This window comes from Sus scrofa, chromosome 13, assembly GCF_054392235.1.
Source record: "Sus scrofa isolate SSC_HxYL_T2T_F1_AM1 chromosome 13, Sscrofa_HxYL_maternal_Yorkshire_Landrace_v2.0, whole genome shotgun sequence".
In the NCBI taxonomy this organism is placed as follows: Eukaryota; Metazoa; Chordata; class Mammalia; order Artiodactyla; family Suidae; genus Sus; species Sus scrofa.
In genome coordinates, this window is record NC_139395.1 from 140689302 (window position 1) to 140716923 (window position 27622).

The 27622-nt window shown below is 38.4% G+C and overlaps 1 protein-coding gene and 1 long non-coding RNA gene across 14 annotated transcripts in view; one reads left to right on the forward strand and one right to left on the reverse strand.

Moving 5' to 3' along the window:
* LPP (LIM domain containing preferred translocation partner in lipoma) overlaps positions 1-27622 on the forward strand; it is a 693621-nt gene that overhangs the window by 153719 nt on the left and 512280 nt on the right. For 8 of the 12 annotated variants that reach the window (XM_021071248.2, XM_021071246.2, XM_084990684.1 and 5 more), the window contains one exon: positions 23724-23787. The exons of 3 other annotated variants lie outside the window; for them this stretch is intronic. The gene's annotated coding sequence lies outside the window, so the exon portion shown is untranslated. Of the gene's footprint in view, positions 1-23681; positions 23788-27622 lie in introns of all 12 variants that reach the window. One more of the 12 variants, XM_084990680.1, reaches the window with a different exon arrangement.
* On the reverse strand, positions 7973-17682 carry LOC146397663 (uncharacterized). 2 transcript variants are annotated; one of them, XR_014824517.1, is made up of 5 exons: positions 17566-17682; positions 16648-16797; positions 15042-15108; positions 14579-14718; positions 7973-10307 (listed from the first exon to the last, which is right to left on the reverse strand). It is a non-coding gene; the product is annotated as an uncharacterized LOC146397663 (long non-coding RNA). The 2 variants fall into 2 exon arrangements; XR_014824518.1 differs by lacking the exon at positions 14579-14718.

Consider the following 27622-nt stretch of genomic DNA (forward strand, 5'->3'; position numbering starts at 1 on the left):
TGTTTATCAAGTAATAATACATTGTTTCCTTTTCTCTTTTCTAAGAAAATATCCTAGATTTTTCTCTTTTATCATATGAATTTGATGAAATATGTAAACACATTTTTCAAACAGGAAATCATGCTAGTGTTCCTGGAGTAATATCCATGTTGTCATAGTTAGCGTGTTATTTTATTTTATTTATTTTATTTTATTTTATTTTATTTTTCATGCTGTTAGAATCTAGAAATCAGTAATTTACTCACAATTTTTGCATCAATTTTCATAAGTGAGACTATTTGAAAGTTGTGTGTATATGTATGTATTTGCCTTATCTAGTATCGATGTTTTCTTTAAATCCTCATAAAAATAATTTGTCAGCTTTTCTTTTTCTTTGTTTTTGAAATAGTACAAATATGGTCTGTTACTTAATAATGTGATAGAATTCCTCTGTGAAACTGCATTGACCTCGTACATTTTTTGGAAGGGTGGAGATGTTTGCTTTTTAACAATTTTTTATTTTTTCTATGGTAATTGGACTGATTTTTTTTAACATCTTTTTTATGGCCACTTTTGTTAACTGGGTTTAGGAAATTCACCTATTTCAAATTATTTGAATAGGTTAAATAATTTCTTGTAATTATTTTCATTTCCCCTCTGTTTATGGTTATATCCGCATTATTCTTTTTTTAAATTAATTAGTTAATTATTTTTATTACTCAATGAATTTATCACATCTGTAGATGTATAATGATCATCACAATCCAATTTCACAGAATTTCCATCCCACAACCCAAGCATATCCCCCCACCCCCCAAACTGTCTCCTCCAGAGACCATAAGTTTTCCAATGTCTGTGAGTCAGCATCTGTTCTGCAAAGAAGTTCCGTCTGTCCTTTTTTCAGATTCCACATGTCAGTGAAAGCATTGGATGTTGGTGTCTCATCGTATGGCTGACTTCACTTAGCATGACAATTTCTAGGTCCATCCATGTTGCTAAAAATGCTGGTATTTGGTTCATTTTAATGGCTGAGTAATATTCCATTGTGTATGTCTACCACATCTTCTTGATCCACTCCTCTGTCGATGGACATTTAAGTTGTTTCCATGTCTTTGCTATTGAAAAGAGTGCTGCAGTGAACATCGGAGAACATGTGTCTTTGTGAGTCGTGGTTTTCTCAGGATAGATGCCCAGGGGTGGGATTGCTGGATCCAATGGTAGTTCTATGTTTAGTTTTCTGAGGCATCTCCATACTGTTTTCCACAGTGATTGAACCAATTTGCAATCCCACCAACAGTGTACTGGGGTTCCTTTTTCTCCACACCCTCTCCAGCACTTCTTGTTTGTAGCCTTTTTGATGATGGCCATTCTGGTCAGTGGAAGGTGGTGTCTCATAGTGGTTTTGATGTGCATTTCTCTAAGAATGAGTGATGTTGAACATCTTTTCATGTGCTTTTTGGCCATCTGTACATCTTCTTTGGAGAACTGTCTGTTTAGATCTTCTGCCCATTTTTGGATGGGGTTGTTTGTTTTTTTGGTATGGAGCTGCAGAAGGTGTTTATAAATTTTGGAGATTAATCCCTTGTGAGTTGATTCATTTGCAAAGATTTTCTTCCATTCTGTGGGTTGTTTTTTCATTTTTGTTTAGGGTTTCCTTTGCTGTGAAGAAACTTTTAAGTTTAGGTCCCATTTGCTTATTTTTGTTTTTATTGTCAATAGTCTAAGAGGTGGATCTGAGAAAATGTTGCTGTCGTTTATGTCAGAGAGTGTTTGGCCTATGTTTTCCTCTAAGAGTTTTCTAGTGTCTGGTCTTATATCTAGGTCTTTAATCCATTTTGAGTTTATTTTTGTGTGTGGTGTTAGGGAGTGTTCTAATTTCATTCTTTTCCATGTGGCTGTCCAGTTTTCCCAGCACTGCTTATTGAAGGGGCTTTCTTTCTCCATTGTATATTCTTGCCTCCTTTGTCATAGATGAGTTGGCTGCAGGTGCGTGGGTTTATTTCTGGGCTTTCTATTCTGTTCCACTGATCTATATTTCTGTCTTTGTGCCGGTACCATATGATTTTGATGATTGTTGCTTTGTAGTATAGTCTAAAGTCTGCGAGCCTGGTTCCTCTAGCTCCATTTTTCTTTTTCAGGATGTCTTTGGCTATTTTGGGTCTTTTGTGCTTCCAAACAAACTTTATGTTCTTTTTTTTTTTGTCTTTTCTAGGGCTGCTCCCGTGGCATATGGAGTTTCCCAGGCTACGGATCTAATTGGAGTCCTACACCACAGCCACAGAAATGCAGGATCCAAGCTGTGTCTGCGACCTACACCACAGCTCACGGCAACGCTGGATCCTTAACCCACTGAGCGAGGCCAGGGATCGAACCCACAACCCCATGGTTCCTAGTCAGATTCGTTAACCACTTCGCCATGACGGGAACTCCCAAACAAACTTTAAAATATTTTGTTCCAGTCCTGTGAGAAATGTCCTTGATAATTTGATAGGGATTGCATTGAATTTGTATATTGCCTTAGGTAGTATAGTCATTTTTATAATATTAAATCTTCCAATCCAAGAGCATCGTATGTCTTTCCATCTATTTGTGTCATCTTTGATTTCTTTCATCAGCATATTATAGTTTTCAGAGTACAGGTCTTTTGCCTCTTTAGGTAGGTTTACTCCTAGGTATTTTATTCTTTTGGAATATTCACATTATTCTTAAAGTTTTAGGGTTTTGTGCTTTTTTTCACTATCCTCCTTTTGATGAGTTTAGGCAAAGTTTTACTATTTATTCAAAAAATGGTCCTTACATTTACTTATTGGCTCTGTCATTCTTTATTTTCTTTTTAAAATCTTCAATAATACATTTCTTCCACTTTGCCTAGGTTTATCTTATTGTTTTTTTGATTGTTTCACCATGACTTTTTTTTTTTTTTTTTTTTTTTTTTTTTGTCTTTTTAGGGTCATACCCATGGCATATGGTGGTTCCCAGACTAGCGGTCAAATTGGAGCTGTAGCTGTTGGCCTGCTCCACAGCCGCACCAAGTTGGGATTTGAGCCGCATTTGTTACCTACACCACAGCTCAGGACAACACTGGATCTTTAGCTCACTGAATGAGGCCAGGGATCAAACCTGCATCCTCATGGATACTAGTGGGGTTCGCTAACTGCTGAGCCATGACAGGAACTCCTCAGCCTGACTCTTAATTCACATATTTTCATGTGTTTCTTTTTTATTAATATAAATAAAATATACATCGTTTTCCTTTAAAGATTGCTCTACCTGTATGCTACACATTTTGTTAAGCAATGCTTTTGATGTAGTTATTTGGCTACTTACAATTTTCTAAAATGACATATCTAATTGTAATGTAAGCCTTATGAGGATAGGAACCTGTCTGTTTATTCATTTGGAGCCTCCCATAGTGCCTATCACATAGCAAATGCTTAAGAAGTATTTTTGTATGAATAAATAACCCTGTGAAATAATTATGGGATTTGTGGCCAGTTGCTCCTGTTGCTCTAGTTCATCTCTACCATCTTTGGACATTCTCTCTTGGTTTCTCCTAATGTGGAGGCAAAGGAAAATATAAGACATGCTTCATGTTACATTTTCAGAGTATGTTATTCATAGATTTATTTTTGAAGTCCACCAGCACAGTTTCTCCCAAATCAAATGAACCTGAATAAAAAGATGTTTATAAAGATTAGCCCAGAGAAAATATATTTGAGTTGAATCAGAATGTTAGAGCTGATGAGTTTTCTGAGATCATGCTTATAATTTTGGTGGACTTGAGTCCTTTGTTCAAGCCAAATCTTGTAAACAGCCCCAAGTCCAGAATGTAAAATGATAAAAACAGAGCTGTTGTAGTGGTAGGGAGGGCAAAGAGCCAGGGGAAGCCCAAAACTCTACTGCTGGCTGTCTTCCCTCCTGACCTCCTCCCATGCGTCGTTTGCAAACCAATAGTTTAAGTTCAAAAACTCTCAATTTTCAGATGAGAATGAAAACAAAAATGTAAAGAAGGCGAATGATTCATTCAAACTTACTCAGTGAATTATAGGCATAACGTAGGACTACAACGCCAGCCTTCTATTTCGCCTTTAGTGCTATTTCCAGGCTCCCGGTAAGCCCCCTGTACTTTGCTTCAATGTGTGCTTTTTGATGGACCTGATATTTGATGTCCTCCCTCGGCAGGCCCAACAATCCTTTAAGGCATAGACTACTTATTTACCAATCCTGGAGGGGAAAGCTTTGATTCAGGCTCTGAGTTCTAAGAATTGCAGACTTAGTTTCTAGTCTCCTGATGAAACTGCTAATCTGGTGCCAGTGGTGTTTCTGCTGTATGGACACCTGCCCACACAGCATGATTAGAAATTATAATGACGACGATGAGTCTTCTAGGACACCCACGTTCTTTGCGTTCTTTGCAAGATATTTCTGCTAATAGTCGCTACCAGAATCAGTTGGAAAACTTTTTTTTCTTTTCTTTTTCCTTTTTTAAGCTTTTACTCCCTTTCTAAATCAACTAAAAATGCGAGTCTAATTCTGGTGTAGGTTAAAGATTGGGGCGCTCCATTTCCTGGTGGGTTACTTGTTGCGCAGGAGATCCTAGAATCTTGGGTGTGTGTGGTAATGGAAAGCGCCTTGGGCCACATATAATAGGATTGGGATCTAGTTTCAGCAGTGCCAAAAATTACCTGTGAGCCCTTGGTAGAGGCTACTTCCCTTCTCTATAACTTTGCTTCCTTTCTGGTAAGTGGGCATCCAGTTCTCTTGTGCCTGTTTAGTAGGGTGGTGGGAATCAAATGTGGTTAGTAAGTAAGGAAATGCTTCATTAGCTGTACACGGTAAATTGAGAAGATTGTTATCGGAAGTTATTTTTGCCTTGTTGTTAATTAATGCTAAGTTTATATTTATATTTAGTGTAGTATAATCAAACAGTATGGGAGTGAGAGCTGGGAAGACAGACCATTGGGGTTGGTTAGGCCAGATAAAGAACCAAAATAATGCCTGAAATGTTATAGTGTATGGGCTGTCCCTTGAACCAGGAAGAATACTGCCATGAAGATAAGGTGCACTGGGAGAAAAGAGAGGGTCTCAGGAACTGAATGTCTCCATGGAGAAATAAAAATAAAAATTAGAGATGAGATTATAGGAGGCTAGAGTCAAGGGTGTGTGATGGTGGAACAATGAAGTGGATACAATAAGAGGCAACTAGGAAACTTCTGGCACTGACTTTGGACTCTGTGTGTCTGGCGTGTGGGAGGACAGGCAGGCACAAACAGAGAGGTTGCAGGGAAAAGAGCATCCTCAGAGAAGAGCCATCTCCAAGAAAGCCCTCCACATGCCCTTCAAGCAGTAGAAGCGGTTCCAAAGCTCCTTAGAGCCAGGAATGGCCTTATCTTCTTTATTTGTCTCTCTGTCCTGACCTTTACATGGCACTTTGTTCACAATACTTGCCTTTAAAAATTTTTGTTGTGGGCCTTGCTTTTAAATTCAAGGTGTAAATATCTGAAGGAGCATTTAGGGGGGTTCTGACAGAAAAGAGCTGATTTGGGTAATTCCGTTTCTCTTTTTAGCTTCACTGTTTCCTCATCCAAAAAGTACTGAGATCCATGACTTGGTTTCTATAACACTCACTATGTTTGTTAAAGGGAATTTTTTTTTTTTTCTAAAACTAAGACTAAAAAGAATTCTCAGTGAATATGTTGATATTTCTGATATAGTGCTGAGGCTTCAGGAAGAAGTAAAGTGTTTCCAAAAGTCTTTTTCCTTTAATAGAGGACTTCATTTTGTATACTGGACTTGGATAATCTCAGCTTTCATTCTTGTTATCTACCTACCTACCAACCACATAATTTTAGCATTATTCCTGTCTGTCTGTCTGTCTGTCTGTCTGTCTGTCTATCTATCTATCTATCTATCTATCTATCTATCTATCTATCTATCTATCTCTCCATCCATCCATTCATCCATCTGCTCACCTACCACACAACTACCTACCTACCCACTTGTCTATGATAGGATTTAGTTTCTCTTATTCTTTAGACTTTGGTTGGTTTGGTGAATCAAGACAACTGAGCTGAAAAAAAAACTGACTTTTGAAAGAAAAGTTTGGAAAAAAAAAAAAGTATGATTCCTTGAAAAGGGTTTTCCCCAGCCTAGGTTATATAGTTTCACAGACACTTAGGATGGGGACTAAAAAGCCTGGACACGATGAATATCTGAAACCCTCTAAATAAAAGTGTTGGCTAAGCTTTTTTTCTTCTTAGCACAGATGGAGACAAACTCTTTTTCAGTAAAACAGAGCCAATATAATCTTTGAAACTTTCAAACGTCTTCATTCCCCAGTAATGTTTGTTGCTATTGGTGAGTTACAAAAATAATAGAGAGTTCCTTTATGCACTTCACCCAGCTTCTGCTAATATAACCAAAGAACATTTACTGAAGCTAAGAATGTATTACTGGTACCCATAATTGGTTAAACAGCTTTTATTTTGATTTTCGCCGTTTTTCCACTAATGCTTTCTGCCTGTTCCACAGTCCGACTCAGGATACTCTTCTGTATTTGCATCATGTTTTCTTAGTCTCCTGTCTACAACCACTTCTCAACCTTTCCTAGTTTTTCACCACCTTGTAGTCAAATATACTTTTTAAGTGTATTTGGCAGGTATTTTGTAGAATGTCCCTCAATGTGAATTTATCCTATGTTTTCTCATGATTAGGCTGGGGTTGTGGGTTTTAGGAAGATTACCATAGAGGTAAAGCCTTTCTCATTGCTTGCTATCAGGGAGTACATGATATTAACATGACCTCTTACTGGGATGTTAACATTGCTGCTGATCTGTTTTGTTTTATTTTATGTGTGTGTGTGTATACATATATATGTATATATTTATTATTTTTATTTTTATTTTTTTGCGTTTTAGGGCCGCACCTGCGGTATGTGGAAGTTCCCAGGCTAGGGATCAAGTCAGAGCTGCAGCTACCAGCCTGTACCACAGCCACAGCAACATGGGATCTGAGCTGTGTCTGCAGCCTTTGCCATAGCTCATAGCAATGCTGGATCCTCCACTGAGCAAGGCCAGGGATCGAACCCACATCCTCATGGATATTAGTTGGGTTCTTTACCATTGAACCACAACAGGAACTCCTGTTTTATCTTTTTTTTTTTTTTTCTTTTTAAAAGAAGTTTATTTTTTATATTTTTGTCTTTTGCCTTTTTAGGGCTGCACCTGTGGCGCATGGAGGTTCCCAGGCTAGGGGCTGAATTGGAGCTATAGCTGCTGGCCTATACCACAGCCATAGCAACTCAGGATCTGAGCCACGTTTGCAACCTACGCCACAACTGACGGCTAAGCTGGATCCTTAACCTTCTGAGCGGAGCCAGGGGTCAAACTGCGTCCTCATGGATATTATTTGGATTTGTTAACCACTGAGCCATGACGGGAACTCCCCTGTTTTATTATGCTTTAATTAAAGACCATTTGTCTAGGACTGTTAACATTCTGACACATTACCACATTAGTGGTGACCATCACTAACTTGTCTTCAAACTGACAGCTTCATTCTAATGGAAAGTCAAAACTCTGAAAGCACATGTCCCCAAAAGCTCGATTAGAAAATGTGATTTGTATCTGAGGTCGTTGTTGGGACTGTCCTCCTGTCCTAACCCTGTAACTTGAATGACAGTGCTGGTTTTGGGCATTCTTACCTACTGAACAACATAGGGATTGGGGCCCAAATCTGAGACCAAATCTCCAGTAGAAAGTGGAAAACTAAGGAAAGCAAGAAAAAGTGAGAGATGGACTCTGCCAGACTTTTGCATATGACCCTTCCCCTTGACTAATAGGGCTTAGTGGGTGCCAGCCATTATCATCCTCCTTCCTGTCCTGGAGGAAGGAGTGCTGCAGAGTGGTAGAGAGAGAGCTCTTCATTGTTTGACAAAGGAACAGAATCTTCGGTATTCATGGACCAAAACCAGAAGGTATGGAATGGTGAAGAGTTTTTTTTTTTTTTTTAAAAGTATTGCTACATGCACTGATGCATTGCACATTTACTGAATTTTTACCTACATTGTGTTGTCCTTAGAGGATGCACAATGGGCTTGGGAAGAGAAATCCTGATGACTAGAGTTGGAAAACAAATTTTGGTTCAATCCACACAAAAGATTTGAAGGTAGAACCTTTGGTCCTGTATGTGATGATATCCTAATGGGTAGAGTGCCTAAGTTGCTATATTGTTGGTAATAATCCTTAGTCCTGTTAGATTTTCCTCATCCTCACAAATGGGACAGAGCCATTTTCTCTCTCTGGCATTTGTTACCAGAATGTCCTACAATTTCTTGGTCTTGAGGTATAGGGTTGAGAGAAATACTGTGCAAGTATTGGTGGGTTGGGTCTGCCTGTGGGAGTCCAAGTATCTTAATAGCTATTATAAAACTTCTCTCCTTTCTCCAATAAGTGTTTCATTCTGTTCATTTACTGGAAGGTTGAGGAAAAGTTGTAGATGTGCTATCCAACATGAGAGCCGCTTACCACATGTGGCTATTGAGCACTTGAAATGTGGCTAGTGCTACATGTTTAAAGGATAAAATTCTGTATGTATTTGTAAAATAAATTTCTTTTTAATATTCTTTGAATATGTGGTGACTAGAAATTTAAAATTGCATATGTGATGCACGAGATATTTCTATTGGATAGTGGTTAGAATCTGGGAAGGGTTTGGAGCACAGTGAATTGACCTTGTATTTTCCTCTGAGTTCTAATAATGTTGGCATTAAAGGGAAAAGCTTCAACAGTCATAATTTTCATTTAAAAAGTCTGATTCAGAAGAATTGGCTCATTTTACATTATTGCTTGGACTGGAGAAGAACCTGACATTTGGTATTTTCATAATTGAGAACATAACTTGCTGACTTAAAAAAAATCACAACATTTTGTGCTTGGCCTTAGGTACTAGACTTTGAGCTCTTGGAAAATAGGGACGGTGTCCTTTCTCTTTTTACCATCCTTCTCCCCAAACCACACACTAAGTAACACATAGAAAGTGGTTAACTGGCATTTGTTGAGAAGCAAAACAACTTTTAAAGAAGTGAAAACCTTATAAAGCTACCCTATATTTATGGTTGAAAAAGAGAAATATCTACCTTTATAAGTCAACCCTTTTTCTTAAGTCAGCCACCAAAAGTAAAGAACATTGATCCAAGTGTTTATTTACTTCTTGACTTAATTATCATTCTCATCAGGTGTTCCTGTCAGCTCTGCATATGATAAAGAATCTTTTCAAAATGCCTAACCTCACCATCCCCGTGGGTAAGGGGAGACAGAAAAAGATTCTCCTTGCACAAATTAATCCTCACCTTGTTCAGATATTAAATCTAAGGCCCTGAAGTCTGGATTATTCTTACTTTTCCTCATGTTTGATCCTTTCTATTATCTACCTATACTGTGGAAGATCTGGGAATAATAATGAAAGATGAGTTTAAGCTTGGACTATATTAATTTTTCACTTGGTTTTAAAATTTTATTCTTCTTCATGCTGAACCAGAGCCTCTGTGAACACATGATTTACAGCCCTCACTCTTCTATTTAGTTAATTCCCCTGCATTTTCCTTCTGCAGTTTAAGACATAGGGCTGTGTAAGAGAGCAGGCTTTGTGTGGTGTTGTTACTCGGCCCAAGCCCTGTGTTGGGAAATTAAGGATCCTCCATGGTTTTTGTTTTTATATTAGACATGGTGCAAACTCTGCCTAATCCCTGAATATAGACTTAGTTAAAGACGTATTGCCTTGGTCAGAGACAAGACTTATAGAACCTATGATTGCTTCGTTGCTCATTATTCCTAGTAAAGTCCTTTTGAAAGAGGATTTTTGGTTATATACAGTTATATACAGCTTTATTTCTAAGAAATATTTGAGCATTGATTCTTTTGCTGAGCAGAATGGAAGATTTTGGATTCTCTTGGAAGTATGGACATGGCAGCTGTAATGAATAAAAGAAGTACTGGTTTTGGAGTCTGAAGACTTGTGTTTACTTCCTAGCCCTGCTGTTTTCTAGCTGTCAGATTCTAGATAAGTAGTATATCATCTCTGAGCATAAATTCCTTCATCTGTCCAAATTGGACAATATCTACTTCACAGGGTTGTTGTATGTTAATAAAGGTGGCATATCTATTTAGGGACCAGTATTTAGGCTTTATAAACACTGAATGAATTGATTTTCTCACACAGGTCTTGTGATGTTGCTGGTGATAGAGCCATAGCCATCTTCTTTCTTCATCTGAGAGGTGGGGGAGGAGAGCATTGGGGTTATTGTGTGGTAAAATCCACTTTAATTCTAGCTGTGAGAAAAAGAGCAGGGAAAATGTGGTAAGCAATTGCCTCTAAAAAGCTCGGACTAAAAGCACTTGATGGATTTGTGCTGGCTTCCCGGTAGACTCATCTCTGTACTGCCCGCATAGTACAATTAATAGTTATTACTCAAGAAGGAACAAATAAAAAAAAAGAAGGCAGGCATAAAAACATCCTTTCATCTTCCTGAAGATGGTCCGTTTTGTCAGGTCCGTGGAGCCATACCTGTGAATCATCCTGGGAAAGCACAGTGTGGGTGACTAGAAGGAAGATCTTGTGGTTCGTTTCTTACCCACTTCCTGGGCTGGGAAATGTCTAAGCTCATCTTTCTTATCTGCTGATGCCTTGTCAATATCCACTACCGTTCACCATGCATCTTCACAAACAAGGGCCTCTTTTTCACATCCTTACTCCAAATACATCTTTATGTAGAGAACCTGTTACTTTCTGGGCAGAATTGTAAAGCAAAAACAGAATAAAATTGAGAGGGTAAGCCTGGGGCCATGGAGAAACACTGGCATAGGTGTGGAGAGATGTAAGTGTGTGAGCACAGAAACATTCTAGCTATGTTTGTTTTGTGAGGGTATGTGAGGGTATGAAGTAACTCACAGACTTGCTCCTGATCTTGGCTGCTTCGCTCCTATGCCACTAGAGTTCATGGGTCAAGCTTGGCCACATGCAGTCTCAAAGTTTAGTTAGACTGGAAAAGAACCCTGACTTTAAGGATGAATGCTCCAAATGGGCATCTAATTCTCCTACAGATTCAACTTTGTAGGTAGAATGGAGGTGAAGGTCATGGATTATAGGGTCTCCTTCCCTGATTGAATCCAGCTGAAGCAGGAGTGATTCTGGGCAAGCTACAAATATCTCAGAGTTTCCGCTCGATCTTCTGTGAATTAGGAGGAGGGTCGTTGTCATTACTGGAGGTGGCACATGTTGTAATGTGCCTGGCACAGAACAAGCTCTCAGTAAGCGTTTGGTATTGTGGTTGTTATTGTTAGTATTTGTCACCACAGCCATTTTCCTTGCCCCTATCTTACAGGGGTAGACTGTGGATACAGGATATATTAATTGTGAAAGTGCTTTGCACTAGAGAGATGGAAACCATCAGGTAAACCAAGTCATTAAATAAAGCCTGGGATCTATTCTGCCATCTTCTTTTTTACTTGCACTCATGGATTGCTTGGCCTCAGGTCTTAAATATTCTTTTTTGCTGTATCCCTGGGACATTTTCCTTTTTCTCTCTTTCATCTATTAGTGCCCTGTGACATGTTCTCATTGCCTCCTGCTTGACTAGACACTCCTGGAGCCCTGGTTCTCGAAGTATGGGTTCCCAGAGCAGCAGCCTCACCATCAAGCCTCACAGCTTGCTAGACATGCAGCATCTCAAGCCCCACCCAGACCTGTTGAATCGTGGGGGCATGTTCCCTATCCTGCTGCAGGGTCTACCTACAACTCTATTTGCTATCACCTACTACCTTTGCTCTGAGTACATGCTTGGCCAGCATGTGTTTGTTCTGTTGTTTGAGTAGTTCCTGATTCTGATTGTTCAGAGATGGTTGAGAAAGTAAGCACAGGCCATGGAAAAGCATTGGAGTAGAATAGTGACCCAATTCAAGTCACCATTTGTACCCTGACTGTGCAGTAGAGTCTGAAATGGTTTCAATACTTTGATGATTTCCCCTTGTGACCCTTCTCCACGCTATATGGAGATAGCTTCTGAAATTGTTAATTGGATCCTATCACGCCCTCTGGCATCCAGTGGCTTCCATGGTATTTAGAAACATTCCTTTATCTCCCACCCCTAACCACTTTACTCAATAAGCTGCAGACACATTGACCTCCCCAGACCCCTGTGTATACACCAAGTTTCTTCCCACCTGACCTTCCTCTGATTCTCTGTGTGGCTGTCCTGGAGTCATCATCCAAGGCTCAAAGTTGTCTCTTCAAAGAGATCTTCCTTCATCTGTGGGTAGAGTGCCACCTCACGCACCCTCACCCCATTTCTTTCTCCCATTATTTTGTTTTATTTTCTATATAACACTGCTGGTTCTCTGAAAGCATGCTTAGAATGCCTTGTTTTCTTTTTTTTTTTTTTTTGCTATTTCTTTGGGCCTCTCCTGCAGCATATGGAGGTTCCCAGGCTAGGGGTCGAATCGGAACTGTAGCTGCCAGCCTACGCCAGAGCCACAGCAACGCAGGATCCGAGCCGCGTCTGCAACCTACACCACAGCTCACGGCAACGCCGGATCGTTAACCCACTGAGCAAGGGCAGGGACCGAACCCGCAACCTCATGGTTCCTAGTCGGATTTGTTAACCACTGCGCCACGACGGGAACTCCTGTTTTCTTTACTATACTGAAATTTCTTTTGGTGAAAAACATCTTAGTTATAATAATAATGGTGAAGATTTGCTTAGCGCTTAGCATAAGCCGGCACTGCTGTAGTATACTCCATTAGTAGTATACTCTGGTGGAGCCGTTCATATGGATTATCTCTTTCTCTTAAAGTGTTATTTATTGGCATCTTTATCTTCTTCTTGTCTTACGCTGTCAGCTTCCTAAAGATGGGGACCTTATCTGTTGCCACTGTATTTCCAGACTGTGGAAGACTGCCTGACATAGGAGAGGCCCTTGGGAAATGGTTATTTAAGGAATGAATGGGTCTCAGAAGATTATCTTTTGGGAATAAATCTACATGCAAGGAGAGAACAGAGTCTCTTTCACCTCCTATACCAGATATATTCCTTGAGAAGATAACCTTAAGTTGGTCTTTAGTCTAAGAAATGGATCAGGCATTGGAATCTGATTTAGCATTTGTTCTGGTGGCCTTGGGCACACATGCAGATCCTGACATGTGTGGCGGTTGTTGAGTGGCACCTTAATGAGAACAGATCCTTTCCAAAGTCTTAAATTTGGCACTTGGCCTGGTTGGAAATACAGGGCCTTCTGACTTTTACGTTCTTTGTGCGCACGTTGTCGATGTGCGTATGTGAATCTTTTATTATGGACTCAGCCGACAGTAACCATGGTGAGTAGACCTATCACACAGCATTTTTCTGAGTCAGTTTAAAATGCTGACAATTAAATATACCGTACTCTTTTAAGCGATCCATCAGTCTCCCTTGTTGTCATGGTGACCGGAGTATATTTAGAAATGTGACAAGTACACTGAGTTCAATTGCACTTTTGCCAAAACATAGTTTTGCTGCTAAAATTGAATTTCCTGATTGAAGATCCAAGTGCTGTTAAGGGGGCATGATCATTTCTATACATTCTTCTGGAAATGTAACTTACATCATTCTATTAAATCAGCAGTTAAGTCTTATCAGGCTAGTAAGAAACTGACACTAGAAATGGTTATACTTAAACTGGATGAAATAGAGTGAAGTAAAGGCATTTTTTTCCCCTTATAAAAGAAACTTGGGCATCATCAACATAACTAGTTTAATGATTTAATTCTTTCATATATTTGTAAGAAATTATATGTATGTGTACGTAAGTTTATTCCTCTAGATTATAGTTTTTATTTAAACAAACTTATCAAGGACCTCCTCTCTACACTTGTAATCTATTAGCAATGTTAGGGCATCTTTTTCATTTTGGGTCATACCTCAGATTGGTAAGTGTCCTTATTGTCTCCATAACCTCATTCCTTTTGGGTTTCAAATGAAGTGGAGCAAAGAGATAAAATGAACATGACATTTGGCCAAATGAAGGGAAAGAAAGTCTCTTGTCTAATTAGGAACTTGGTTTGAATCCTCACCCCCCTCTTGTCCTTTATTCTGTCAACACAGTGCTAAGAATGATGCTGAGTATGAACTGCTTGCTTGTTTGACCACAGAAAGTTTAGAAACCTATGCAGTGGCTAGGTCATTATTACAACCTGGATTTCATTCCCAGTCAAGGACAGATTCTTGTTCTTGATATGAGGAACAAGTACTCCTGGATAATTTTGCTTCTCTGTTTCCATGGAGCTGAAGGCTTTGGTAACTGGGGTTAATTTTGAGCCCCTGATAATATATATGTTAAACTTTTTATTTCTCTCATGTACATAGCAAATGGTCTGTTTTGGTGAGTAATGAAAGTTTGTAAGATTTATTGAGTTTTTAGTATATGCCTGACACAGTATATACTAAGCTCTCTGATGCATCATTTCACTGGAGCGACACAGTAATCTTATGAGTAGGTCCTTTTGTCATTCTTACTTTACATTAAAGAAACAGATTTAGGGAGATTCTGTATCTTGACCAAGAGCATACCTTGAGTAGTGGAGTCTGATTTCTGATCCATGTGTCTGCCCCATGGAGGGCACACAGTGAACAGTTGTTGATCGATCAGTGGCCTACTCCATGGTGAAGTCATGCAGGTGTTTCTGGGTCTGCACATGCTAAGATTGCAGCTATAAAGGTAAACACGTAGCCAGATCTAAAAGTAGAGCTGAGCCACTTTGTATCTTCCTGAAGGTTTAGTACTAAAGATTAGTATGAGGCAGGAAGGAATAGACATAAATGCCATCAAGACCAGTGGTTTGGCCTCAGAAACTATTTACACTCTTAAAAATGAGTTTTTGTTCATGTGAATGATAGCTAATGCTATTCATTATCTTAGAAATTAAACAAAAATAAAACTGACATTCTAATAAAAATATTTGCATGAAAATAAGTACATTTCCAAAATAGACAAACAAAAAATTAGTGAAAAATGTAAAAACTGGATTCTTACCTCTGCATTGGCTTTTTCGTGATATGTATTTTGATTAAAGTTTATGATGAAAATCCAGAAAGCATTTCTAGAGAGAATTGGAAAAGGAAGTAATTGAGGTAATTGTGGATTTTCTTCTTTGATAATACACCAAAATTTGATAGTGATAGTTTCTTAAAGTTTAGCTGTGATGTAACATTTGAAATCATATCAATAAACATTTTTTTTTGGTAATCTGTTATATTAAAATCCACTGGTCTTATTTTTACTTTGATTTGATCTTCCCCTGTGATTGTGTAACATCATTCACTGTTTATTTGGAAAATATTAGTTCATGGAGTTATGCATGACATGTTTTATTATTTAGCATTAAAAATTCATTAATATCACTACTGACTTCATCAAAACAATATTTTAAATATTAGGAAGATGTGAACTGTATAATAGTAGATGCAAGTTTCAAAAATTTTAATTTTCACTTTTACTTTTGAGTTTTATCATTGACAATAAACCCTGTTAGTTGTTTTCCTTGGTAAGATAGATTCTCTTGGTTTATTTTTGAGAAATGTGTAACATGACCAAGCCTGAATGACAAGTTTGTCATTCTTTCAAATAAAACTGGTGTTTCATGCAGAGAGCTGTTAGTTCAGCTCTCCATTCAAACAGTCATACACATGCATTTCTTTTCCTTACTTTTTTTTTTTTTTTTTTGCTTTTTAGGGCCACACCCGTGGCCTGTGGAAGTTCCCAGGCTAATGGTCGAATCAGAGCTATAGCTGCCAGCCTACGCCACAGCCACAGTAACGTGGGATCTGAGCCACATCTTCGACCCACACCACAGCTCATGGCAACACCAGATCCTAAACCCACTGAGCAAGGCCAGGGATTGAACCCGTATCCTCATGGATACTCATCGGGTTTGCTACCGCTGAGCCAGGACGGGAACTCTACACATGCATTTCTTGGAGACAATGATTTGTTTGGGATTTAACGGAAGTACCTCATGGATATTTCCTACTATCTCACACAGAATATTAAAATGCTGTAAGGACCTTGGGATTGAGATTTAATAAAATTAAGAATTTCGATGCATTAATGACAGTCTTAAGTGAAACAATACTCCTCAACCCCTCTTTACTGTGGGGCTTGGGGGTGAAAAGTACAATGACTATCACACACTTTGGTGCACTTCCTTGACTGATGTTAAACTCTAGCCATTTTTACTCACTTATTACTTTTGCACCATTGATGTGAAAGTCAACACAGTGAAAAATAATCATAATATCTTAGTTTTATGATCTTGAGTCTAGAGAGTACCCCACTAGTTTATGGATCCCACATTGAGAGCCACAGATCTGATCTAGCATTTTATAGGAGAGGAGTGCTGGAAAAGACAGCCCCACCAGTTAGTGGTAGATTAGGGGCTGGGTCTCAGTTGTTAGTGCATTCCTCTTGTTTTTCATTGGATGTCCTATTTCAGTTTCAGAAATTTCAAAGTAGGTGTTTTTGAACTTCTTTTGTGAATATGCTGATGCCAAAATGTATAATTAATTATTGAACATATAGGAAGATTTTTATGTTTTTTGCATATTAAACCCTTTGCATATTTTCCCTGCTCTATACTCACCACTGCACCACTGCTCTCTCTTCTGCTTTTTAAGATTTCAGTAGTCACTACTGCTGCCTCTTTAAACAGAACATGCTTTGTCTTTGCCAAGATGGAGAGAAGTCGAAGGAGCATTTGACTACTTGTTCATTTTCTGGTTTAGAATTCCAGCTTTGTGGGGAAAGAAGAATCACTGAGTTTGAGCTGAAGCAACCACTTCCTTCTTCACTTAGATTAGTTAAAAGTCACAGGAAAGGAAATTATACATACAATCATTATCTTTCATATCATTACAAGTTATCTCACTGGCCAACCACCCTAAAACTTCTATTCTCTAGTAAAGCCTCTCTCTCTCCCTCTCTCTAACTCCACCCCACTGCCCCACACTTCCCTGCAGGAAGGAAGTTATCCAATAAGGCAATAGAACCAGACCCAGAAATTGCATTTTTCTTTTTAATACCGCTCTCCTGTTTTAGAGTAGCTTTGGGGAAGGCTGGGGGTTGAAAGAGTTTGCAGTGTATGAAAATGAGTAAATCTGGCAAATTGTGAAAGTAGATTTATAGACTCTCAAATGTGTTGTTCTCTCATTTTTAAATAAGTTGGATATTCTCTTGCGAGATGTCATTTTTTCCTATTTCTCATCCAGTATTTGATCACTTTCCCTCACCTGTGAGCTTTGTGAAGTAAACTTTGTTATCTGACTTTCTGATTCTTCCCCAATGACTGTTTTCATTGCCCAAAAGTATGATCAGATTTGGCCTTTGATCACCCTTGTGAATCAGCTCTTCCCTAAACCTAGACCTTTGGTAACTTCCTCTTCTTTCCACAAAACTGATGTTTCCTGCCATTAGTTACCTGCAAACCATTTAGTCTTTTTTCTTTCTTTGTTAGATTTCTAGTTGTGGTTTTCCCCAACCATTTATTAGGCTCAAAAATTACCTAGCAACAGTTCTAACTCTTCACAATGTGTCTTCTGCCTCTTTGTCAGAACTCCTGAAGCATGGAGACTGTCCGGTGCTTGGTGCATCATAGGCTCCGTGGATGTGTTGAATGGGTGTTATTTTTATCCAAGCGTCTCTTCAAAGGGCATTCTTCAGATATTTATCTAGTACTCTGAGCTGTTGTTCATCTCTCATTATTGGGCAGCTAAATCTCTGAAACACAGAGCTGCCCTGCCCCATCCTCCAATGCAGACTCCCTCCCATTGCTAGGATGTCATGCATACTTTTCCTGGCAGATGGCCACTTAGCCTCTACTTGAACACTTTTAATTCTTTGTGAGGCAGTATGTTCCACTGCTAGACAGCTTCATGGTTTACTGTTCTCCTTTGCATTGCATTGAAACTGGATTTTTCATCATTTTAACCTGAATGGTTGTAGTGCTACAGATTTTTCACAAGTATAATATGACTTATACAGGGCATGTCCTCAGATACCCAAAGACAGCTTTGTTTCCTCATTCATCTTCTTCCTGCTTCAGTCTTTTTCTCACTACCTACATCCTAGGACCTGAAAAGGTCTGGAAGCTCATATTTTTTATACCATCCCTGTTTCATCATGCCATTCAGTTCTACATGCCTCTTTGTTATTTTCATCATGCCATTCACTTCTACATGCCTCTTTGTTATTATACTGGGAGTAATATGAGTTTGGGGGCTTAAGAGCTGGGATATGAATTGAAGAACTGTAATTTACTAGGTGTTTGAACTTGACCAGATTACCTTTTCTAAACATTCATTTTCTCAGATTCAAAATGGATATGTAATGATTTCTAAGAATATTTTTAAGAATTAAAGTATGTGACATGCATAGCTCAGCTACAGAAACATAACATATTTAATACATATTACTTTTAACTTGATCAGCTTTGATCTTTTTTTTCTACACATGACTTGATTTTTAGAATTCGTTATTTTAAGAATTTCTTTCTCCATTTCTCCCTGTTTAGATTTTATTTATACCTATAATCTTTTGCCTACATTTCTTTTTTTCTTTTTCTTTCTTTTTTTTTTTTTTTTAACTGTTTTACAGCCGCCCTTGTGGCATGGAAGTTCCCAGGCTAGGGGTCAAATCAAAGCGTAGCTACCGGCCACAGCTACAGCCACAGAAGCATGGGATCTGAGCTGCGTCTTCCCCCTACATCACAGTGCACAGCCATGCTGGATCCTTAACCCAGAGTGGGGCCAGGGATTGAACCGGCATCTTCATGGATACCAGTCAGGTTTGTTTCCACTGAGCCACAACGGGAACTCCTGCCTACATTTCTGTTCATATGTTCAACCTTTATTATTCTGCCTGTGAAAAATATTTCTTCACCTCTCTAATGGGTTAGTGACAGCTGGGTAATTGCAGGTTACTTTTAACTCCTCACTGAACCTCTCACTTAGTAGCCGCTAGAATCATTTAGTTGAACAATGTGTTTTTTTAAATTAACTATTCAATTAATTTCAATTCAACCAACGTTGACTAAGCACTTCTTGTACGATATGTACTGAGCTAAGTGCAATAGGAGTTGCCTAGAACACTTTTATCGTTTGTTATATAGTCATTCAATAAATATTTTCTTGAGTACCTACTAAGGGCCAGCTTCTTGATTAGGGGTTTGGATTCAAGAAACTGAGTTAGACAGAGTTTCTTCTTCAAGACACACTAGCAGGTAAAAATTACAAAACTGTGTGGTAATTTCAGTGATCTAATATGAAACTAGGCATTGTGGTCATCTTCAGAATGGCTGCTTTATCAAACCCTTTTGGGTCAGGAAAACTCCAGAGCATGGGAGAAGCTTAAAGGCTAAGTAGAGGCTCAGAGTCCACTGGCAAGATGAGACCTATACTAGGATTTAGTTATGTTTAGTTATAAAGCCAGCCTTTAAATTCCATGTGTTACAGTTGACTCCCCCACCCCTGCTTCCTAGAGTTGAGTACATACACCCTTTTCCTTTTTTCTGTTTAGTTGCCTAAGAACCAGCTTTGGGGACTAATTACTGTATGAATGCATATTTCTATATTCCAAGGTAGAAATAATAACATAAATACGTAAGAATAATATCATGACTGTAGGACACATTACAGAGCCTCTCTCCCTCATTTCATTTACTTATAAAATAGCTTATGCTTGCGAGTTTCCTAAGCGAGTACTTTCAGCACTGTTACTGATAGATATTATTACAAGAATTAGCACTGAATAATTATGTATTTAGGATTTGCAAATAATGTTTTCTCTCTTTATTCCAAAGTGATCATGCTGTTACTGTCTGATTTTATTTAGATCATAGACAGCTCTGCCCATAACCAGGTATTTAGGAAGGAGTCCCTTTTCCACTCTGTCTCAGCTTTTCTACTAGTTAAATGGGAATATTACTGCTATCACTACCAGTAATACCAATTTCACCTCATTGGATTGAAGTGAAGAATAAAATCATTAATCTGTGTGAAAGCATAATGTATTTAACTGATCATAATTGTAAACACAAAATGTAACTTTGGAATGACCAAATTATTGGCTGCTTTGTCAAGGTGAGTTCAGCTTAATTTAATTAATTTTCACTTGTTTCTCTGAACTTTCTGAAGTAGCTTCATTTCTAACTTTCTTCTGTTTAGCCAATAGGTATTGCTTGCAAGAACTATGTATTCAATGTACACTTGTTGATTGAATTTTTTGAAGTACTAATGTCCTGAAATCCAGTGTTGGAAATTTGTGAGCTACTTACTTATATTTTCATTTAGGATTCCTAAAGCCCTTGATTTAATTTCTAGATTATAAGTCCCACTGATAGAACCCTTATAAATATCACATGAAGAAGATGAGCATTACCTTTAGGCCAAAGCAATTTACTTTAAAAAAATCTGATTAATTTCAACACAATCATCCAGGATGTCAGAAGATCTCAGTGCCTTTGATAGATGCTGACAGGTGAACAAATTAAAATCAGGGAGGGAAGCAATTAAATACTGGCAAACATTACTTTAATGAGACAACCAAATCGTTCATAAGCCATGGAGTGTGTTGTATTCTTGATAAGTGTCTTAGGCTATCAGGTGAGCATGTATTTAAAAATGTTATTATATGGGATTTGATGATGGCAGTGGAGGACATTCTGTATTTGTCATCTAATGCCTTTGGCCTAATCTCACATTTTAATTGCTTTGGAGGTGAGACTTCCTAATAATCATGTTTATGACATTATTTAATATATAATTAATCCTCTCACAACCACCTTAGTCAATCCATAAAACAATAAAATGCACAAAGTTTAGACAAAATAACTTTTGGCTTTTTCGCAGTGGTTTAGAGATAACCATGGTTGAGACCTGTGGAAAGAAAAACAGAAAATCCATATTTCATACAACTTCTGTGCAAACACTTGGGGATTGTAGTGCTAACACCAGAACCCAGGTCCTCAGTCCCCTTTCCAGTGTTCTTTTCAAGATAAGAACCCTTATTCAGAAGGAACATCTGGGCCCACATGACTGGAGACTTACTTGTTTATTGGCTTAGATGAAGATTTTTACAAGGCTCTGATAGGACTTGGAAAATATGAAATATTAAGGGGAACCTCTAAATAGGCCTTAGTGATTCTCATGCCACTTGGTGGGAATTTTTGTTCCTAATGTTAGGATCATCATCCTTGAGTAATATTGCTTAAATATTGTCCTGGGGTGCAGTGGTTGATCATACCATACCATGGTTTGTGAAAAACCTGTCAAAACAGGTCTCTCTGCTCTTTTTGTTTCTCATGTTCTTCCATTCTTTTATTTTTTCCTTATTCCCCATCATTTTTCTTTCTTCTTTCTCTCTCTCTCACTCTTTCTCTCCCATTGGTTTCATTTGTTCTCTCCAATTTTCCCCCAATACAGTAAAAATTATCAATTATTTAATAATAGTTCTAGCTAGGCTTGGTGAGCTTTGCTTTGCATTGATTCTAATTAACAGTTTAAGTTTGGTAAGTTAGAAGTTGATTACACAGATTTCTTTATTTTTGGTTGAAATTGCTTCTGGTTGAAATTTTTCTTGGGAGAGGATGGGTGATTCGATAAAGGATGCAGACCTACCGGGTTCTGGTTCAGCAGTCATAAAATACACAAAGGCAGCCAAGGATAACTGGCTTCATTACCAAGATGCTAGAGTGGGATTTGTCAGTTGTCCAAATGTCTTTATGGGTCTAATGGAGAATTCCACTGCATTGGGAAATACTTGGTTTACAGAGGACATGTGAACTCCAACTGTGTGAGAAGAAGATGGTGAACGTCTTAGCTAGAAGGTTTCAACTTTCCTGTGACATGAATTGACCCCTTCAGAAAAATTCAGTGGTGCTGCCTTCTGTTGTTTCTGTGGCTTATGTTTTGATAGCTTACCCAAGGATGTTGCATCTCTGAAACTTCACTGAGGAGAGCTGAGAAAGTGTTCATGGCAACCCTGCATTGAACACTCCTCTGCCTCAGCTTAGTAATGTGTTACCTTCTGGTTAGACCACAGATGTGAAGTCTCTCTCTATCTCCTTTCACTTGCTAGTGAAGCAGGACTCAATACTAAATGTGCTTTGGTGCCTTGACAATGGACTTTTAAAGGGTATAAACTCATTGTACTTTTCTCCCCAAATAGAGCACCCCCAAATAGGAGATTGCAACGTGTAGGAGAAGAGTCTTTCCTTGTTTGGGGATTGAGATACAGGGTTAAACTTTTATCTGCTCCAGGTTAACCATGTGATCTTTGAAGTTTGGATTTCTGATTGGTAAAATTGGTGTAATAAAGTTTCATAGGGCTTATGTCAGTGATGATTTGAGATAACATGGTCATGAAATATTTTTCCATTAACCATAAAGTATAATGTTAAAAGATGATTAATGTTTTGATTTTGGTGACATATGACAAGGAGTTTTTGTAGAGTATCCCATCAACCATGCTCTGTTCATAATCTGATTTGAGTCCCGTATGAAAACGGGACATATTATTAAAACTTCCCAGAGGTCTTTTATGTCTCAATAAACCTATTCCTATGTTAAATCATCCCCTTGTGCTTGCAGTCCTGTTGACAGCTCCTTATCTCTGAATCTAAGGCATGATATAAGCACAAACTTTAGGATGACCTGTGAAACTTGTACTTCTTCACCTAAAGCAGTTTCTTTTAAATATGATTCTGAAATTTTGAGGCTTTGTTCTTTAGAACTAAAATTCTTTATTCTAGTATTAGGTGAGGCCATGTAAGACTGATATAGATAAATATTGTGGTATTTTAAAACTAGGGACACAAGTCGAGGAAATGCCCGATCCAGAGATATCCTCTAGCCTTATGTGTTTAAAACATCAATCATATAGGCACGGACTCATAGGAAGAAATGTTACCATTTTGTGCACCACCTTTGTTCATACCTATAGATATGAAATAATGGAGGATAATCTTCGAGGAAAAGTTTAACTCAGCTTTGGCTCTGAAGTTGCTATGCTATGCCTCATTTACCTAGAAGGAAATTGACTTGCCTGAAGCCATTGGTGAGAGAAAGACAAGTCTGACTGGCTCCAAATCTCATGTGTTTTTACTTCTTCCTTGCTTCAATAAAATGGCCAGTTTTATTTCATTATTCCCTCCCCCACTAAGTCTAATATATCAAATCAGTGAGTTATCTGTCTTTGTATTTTCCCAACCTAATATCCCAGGAAAGACTGAGGTAAGACCAGTGAATGGACAGACCACTGGCTGGACAGGCAGAGCCCAGAAGGTCCAAACTTGCACCCAGCCCTGTACTTTACTGTGTAGTTTTGGGCAAGTTTCCTACCTTTTCTGAACTGAGTTTTCACATCTGTAAAATGAAGATGATAATACCCATTTCCCATGACATTTGTGAAGTTAGTCATGGGAGAGATGTTAGTTCCCTTCTTGTCCTCCTTATCCCTCTGTGAACTTCTTATTCTTACTTATGAAGTGAGTAGAATGCTCTCTTCCTGCTTCTTCACCAGGTTGTTGTGGGCTGAAATGAGATAGTGAATGTGAAAGTGTTCCGCAAAACAAAGAAACTGCTGTGTAGATAGAAGAGCTTCTAATTATTAATGAATAAATAGAGCTTGGAACCTATGAGTAACTTTTACCTATTTCATTTACAGACACTTGCATTGCAATCTACTGAACCTTTTGTCTACTGACCATTCCAAGAGCTAGCTATCTAAGGTAAGAGAGGCTTGGCATTATTGCATTTATTGCTAATAGGCATCTTAGCCAACAATGTTTAAGATTGATTTCACCACCAACAGAAGAAATACAAAGGCATTTCATTTCTTGAGCACCGAAACCTGAAAAATCGCCAAGATAGTGTACTGTCCCCTCTTATGTCTTCTTCTTTTTTTTTTTTTTTTTTTTTGTCTTTTGTCTTTTTTTTTTTTTGTTGTTGTTGTTGTTGTTGTTTTGTTGTTGTTGTTGTTGCTATTTCTTGGGCCGCTCCCGCGGCATATGGAGGTTCCCAGGCTAGGGGTTGAATCGGAGCTGTAGCCACCGGCCTACGCCAAAGCCACAGCAACTCAGGATCCGAGCCGCGTCTGCAACCTACACCACAGCTCACGGCAACGCCAGATCGTTAACCCACTGAGCAAGGGCAGGACCAAACCCGCAACCTCATGGTTCCTAGTCGGATTCGTTAACCACTGCGCCACGACGGGAACTCCCTTCTTCTTCTTTTTTTAAGGGTCATACCTGTGGTATATGGAAGTTCCCAGGCTATGGGTGAATTGGAGCTGCAGCTAGCCACCTGAGGTCTGAGCCATGTTTGCAACCTATACCATAGCTCATGGCCGTGCCAGATCCCTAACCCACTGAGTGGGGACAGGCATCCAACCTGCCTCCTCATGGATACTAGTTGGTTTTGTTTCCACTGAGCCACAACAGGGACTCCCCCCACCCCACACCCCTTATGTCTACTTGATTTAATTTCCCCTTCATTTCCTAGCTTTTTAAGGTTTCCTACCAAAAGCACAAAAGTCTGGGCAACGTGGAAGTATTTAATGTCTCTAGTATGCCATACCTAGGATATTCTTGTCTGTTGCCTTCTTGTTTCCTCAGTTAGTATGTAGCAGGAGGGCTTTATCTCCAGTTTCCTGGCCCTTAATTGAGTACATAGCTGCACTATGCTGCCAGTGTTACCTGGCTCTGAAGGGGCCACACTTTACTAGTTGGGTCTGTCACTGTCTCTCATCTGCCCAAAACACTTCAAATAATTTAAGGCTACAAGAACAACAAATCTCAAGGATACAGAAAATGAGTTAGAGCCCTTTGAGACCTAGGACCCATAGTATCTGCATGTCACTCTCCTGGGGAACCAGTGTAAAGTAGGTAGCCCTTTGGCAGAAGAATTCACTCTTCTTAAGTTTGCTAAGAAAACAGATACTAGTAAAAATAAATTTTAAAAAATTAAAAAAAAAGAAAGAAAAGAAAAACAAGAAGCATAATGGTTGTAAAATTTGTAAAATATGAGTTTTCTCCTGCAGATAAACAGCTGATAGCTGTATTTCACAGCTAGCTCTGCTGTGGTCCGTATACTCTTCTAGAAGTTTTAGAAGAGGTGGGGTAGTCAATGTGCTGTTCCTAACTGCAAGCCCTGTAGAATAGCAAATTTGTGGAAGATTTGTTATCAGCATTTAAAGTACTGTAAACATTTGTTCTGCTGAATATTTTGTTTACCTTTTGCTGTGTATTTCCATGATCTTAATCATGATTTTATTTACACAGACCTTTGAAAGAATTGAAGTCTGTTGGTACTACCCCATATTTGTATGAGTTAGAAATTTAGAATTGAGTGGAAATTTTAGTTTTACATTAATATGGTTTTCAAAGCTGATATTCACCATACACATAGAATAAGGACAGGTCATGTGCAAACAAGGCCAGTGAGGAGACGTATGGACCATGAAACTCCTCTATGAGTAAATCAAACAATGCAGCCACTTGTGTTGTTTGATTTTATTCTCATTTCTACAAAAATACCATCTTATTTAAAAAAGATGGTAGCCAAAAATACAGGAATAGCTCCTACCTGTCTTTTTGTCCATCTGTAGTCCACAAAATGCCCCTGCAAAAAATCCTTTCCTATGTATTTCATGTATTTTCATGGGTAAACATATCAGAAAAGTGTACTATAGACACACCATAGATTTTGATAGCTCTATGAGGCAGAGACCTATTTGTTCATTAAGAAACTGTAGTTATTACATTGTTTCCTCCAATGCCAATTGTTAAATATTAATAAAATAAGTTTTGAGAAGTGGTTAACTATGCCCCCCTTCTTCACTAAAACCCATTTTGAAATTACCAAGAAAATTTTAATCATGTCTTGAAAGATCATGAAAAATTGCTCTTGAGACAGAGGGATTTAATATTTATTTTTCTGTCTATCATCCATCTGTCATCTATCTATCTATCATATCTATCTGTCTGTCTATCTACTTTTTTTTGTTTTGGAAGAGGTTTTGGTGTGGAAAATAGGATAAAACTTCTCAAATAGCCTTTGGAAAGTAGAGAAGTAAATATTATGGAGACATGCTACAGAAATTTAAAATAATCTTGTGGTAAGAATTGGTATCGGTGGCAGTAATGAAGACAGAATAACTGTTTAAATAAATAATTAGACTTGACAGTAGACGTGTCAACAGGTACCCACTTAATGAGTGTAATCATTGTTTTTCTCGGCTTTCAACGTTGATCCACTGACTGTGGTGTGTTCCCTGTCCAATTTCCAAACCAAGTCTATTTAAAGCTGTACTTCATGGAATCTGAAACTGTATACCCTGTTTACTATTTAGAGCTGATACCCGATGTTCTTTAACAGGGAATATCTGTACTTGAGCAAGAACAGGTTTCTGGCCTCTGGTAGAACATTGATTTTCCTTATTTTCTACAAGGTGATTCATTAGCAGGGATGAATAATGCCCAATTAATTCTCATGGACTTGTCTATATTGCTAGAGTGCATTGTTTATTATAATTTAATAGAAACAGCCCTAATCTGTCTTAACACAAATAAATCAGTGATTTTTTTTTTTTTTTTTTTTGAGGTGGAGGTAGAGACAGTAGTTATAAGTAAAATTATTTTCTTAGTCATCTGGATAGAATCTCATTGTTTGCAGGAGTGAAGCAATGCATTATGGGTTATGTTCTATGAACCCAAATTCATGAGAATCTAATTCTACTGCTAGCTCTGGGCCTTGGACAAGTCACTTTCCCTTCTCTGGGGTCCTTTTCAGTATCTAACAACAGATAAAGTTGGACTGGTCAGTATGGCATTTCTTCTAGTCAAATGTCCTATTTTTTACAATGTTTTTCCCTTGGCCAATCCTTTCTCCTACTGCCGCTTTTCCAATGTCATAGGAGAATGCAGTATGTGAAAATAGTTGTTCTTTTCAGCATTTGACTTTTGTACATACCAGAAGGGCAGGTAGTGATTTGAACTATACATACAGTATGATTGGCCATTTATGCATTTTTTTGGTTCCCATTCAGTTTCTGGTAGAAAAGAAAAAACATCTGTTCTTCCGTGTTTCTCTGCTCTATAATCTGGGTCTCAGTTTCACAGACTCTGGTAGCATAGAGAGGTTCCTCTTCTGTTTGTTGTTTGACTTTTCCAGGGTTGCAGTCAGTGACCTTAAGGAGAGATCAGAATGTTAAAGGCAGAGGGGACTTTAAGAACCACTCTAGCCAAATTCTTTCATTACAGAGATGGAGATTTTGGGTCAAGGAGAGAATCTGATTTGTCTAATGTATTAGTGGGCTAGAAGATCTGGGCTAGAATTCTTTCTTCTGACTCCATAGTTATATCTCTGTTTTAGGAGAGAAATCTCTATGTGAAGTGTGCTTTCTCTTCCTGATTTTAAAGGGACGCCATTTTCAGGCAAAACCAATCCCATTGTCAACACAGGGATGTGAGCTGCCCTTGAAACATAAATGGATGCCAAGCCTCTCTGTTTTTTCCATGAGGCATGGTATAGAGGATTCTGGCTGCTTGTCTTCTCTGTGTTTAT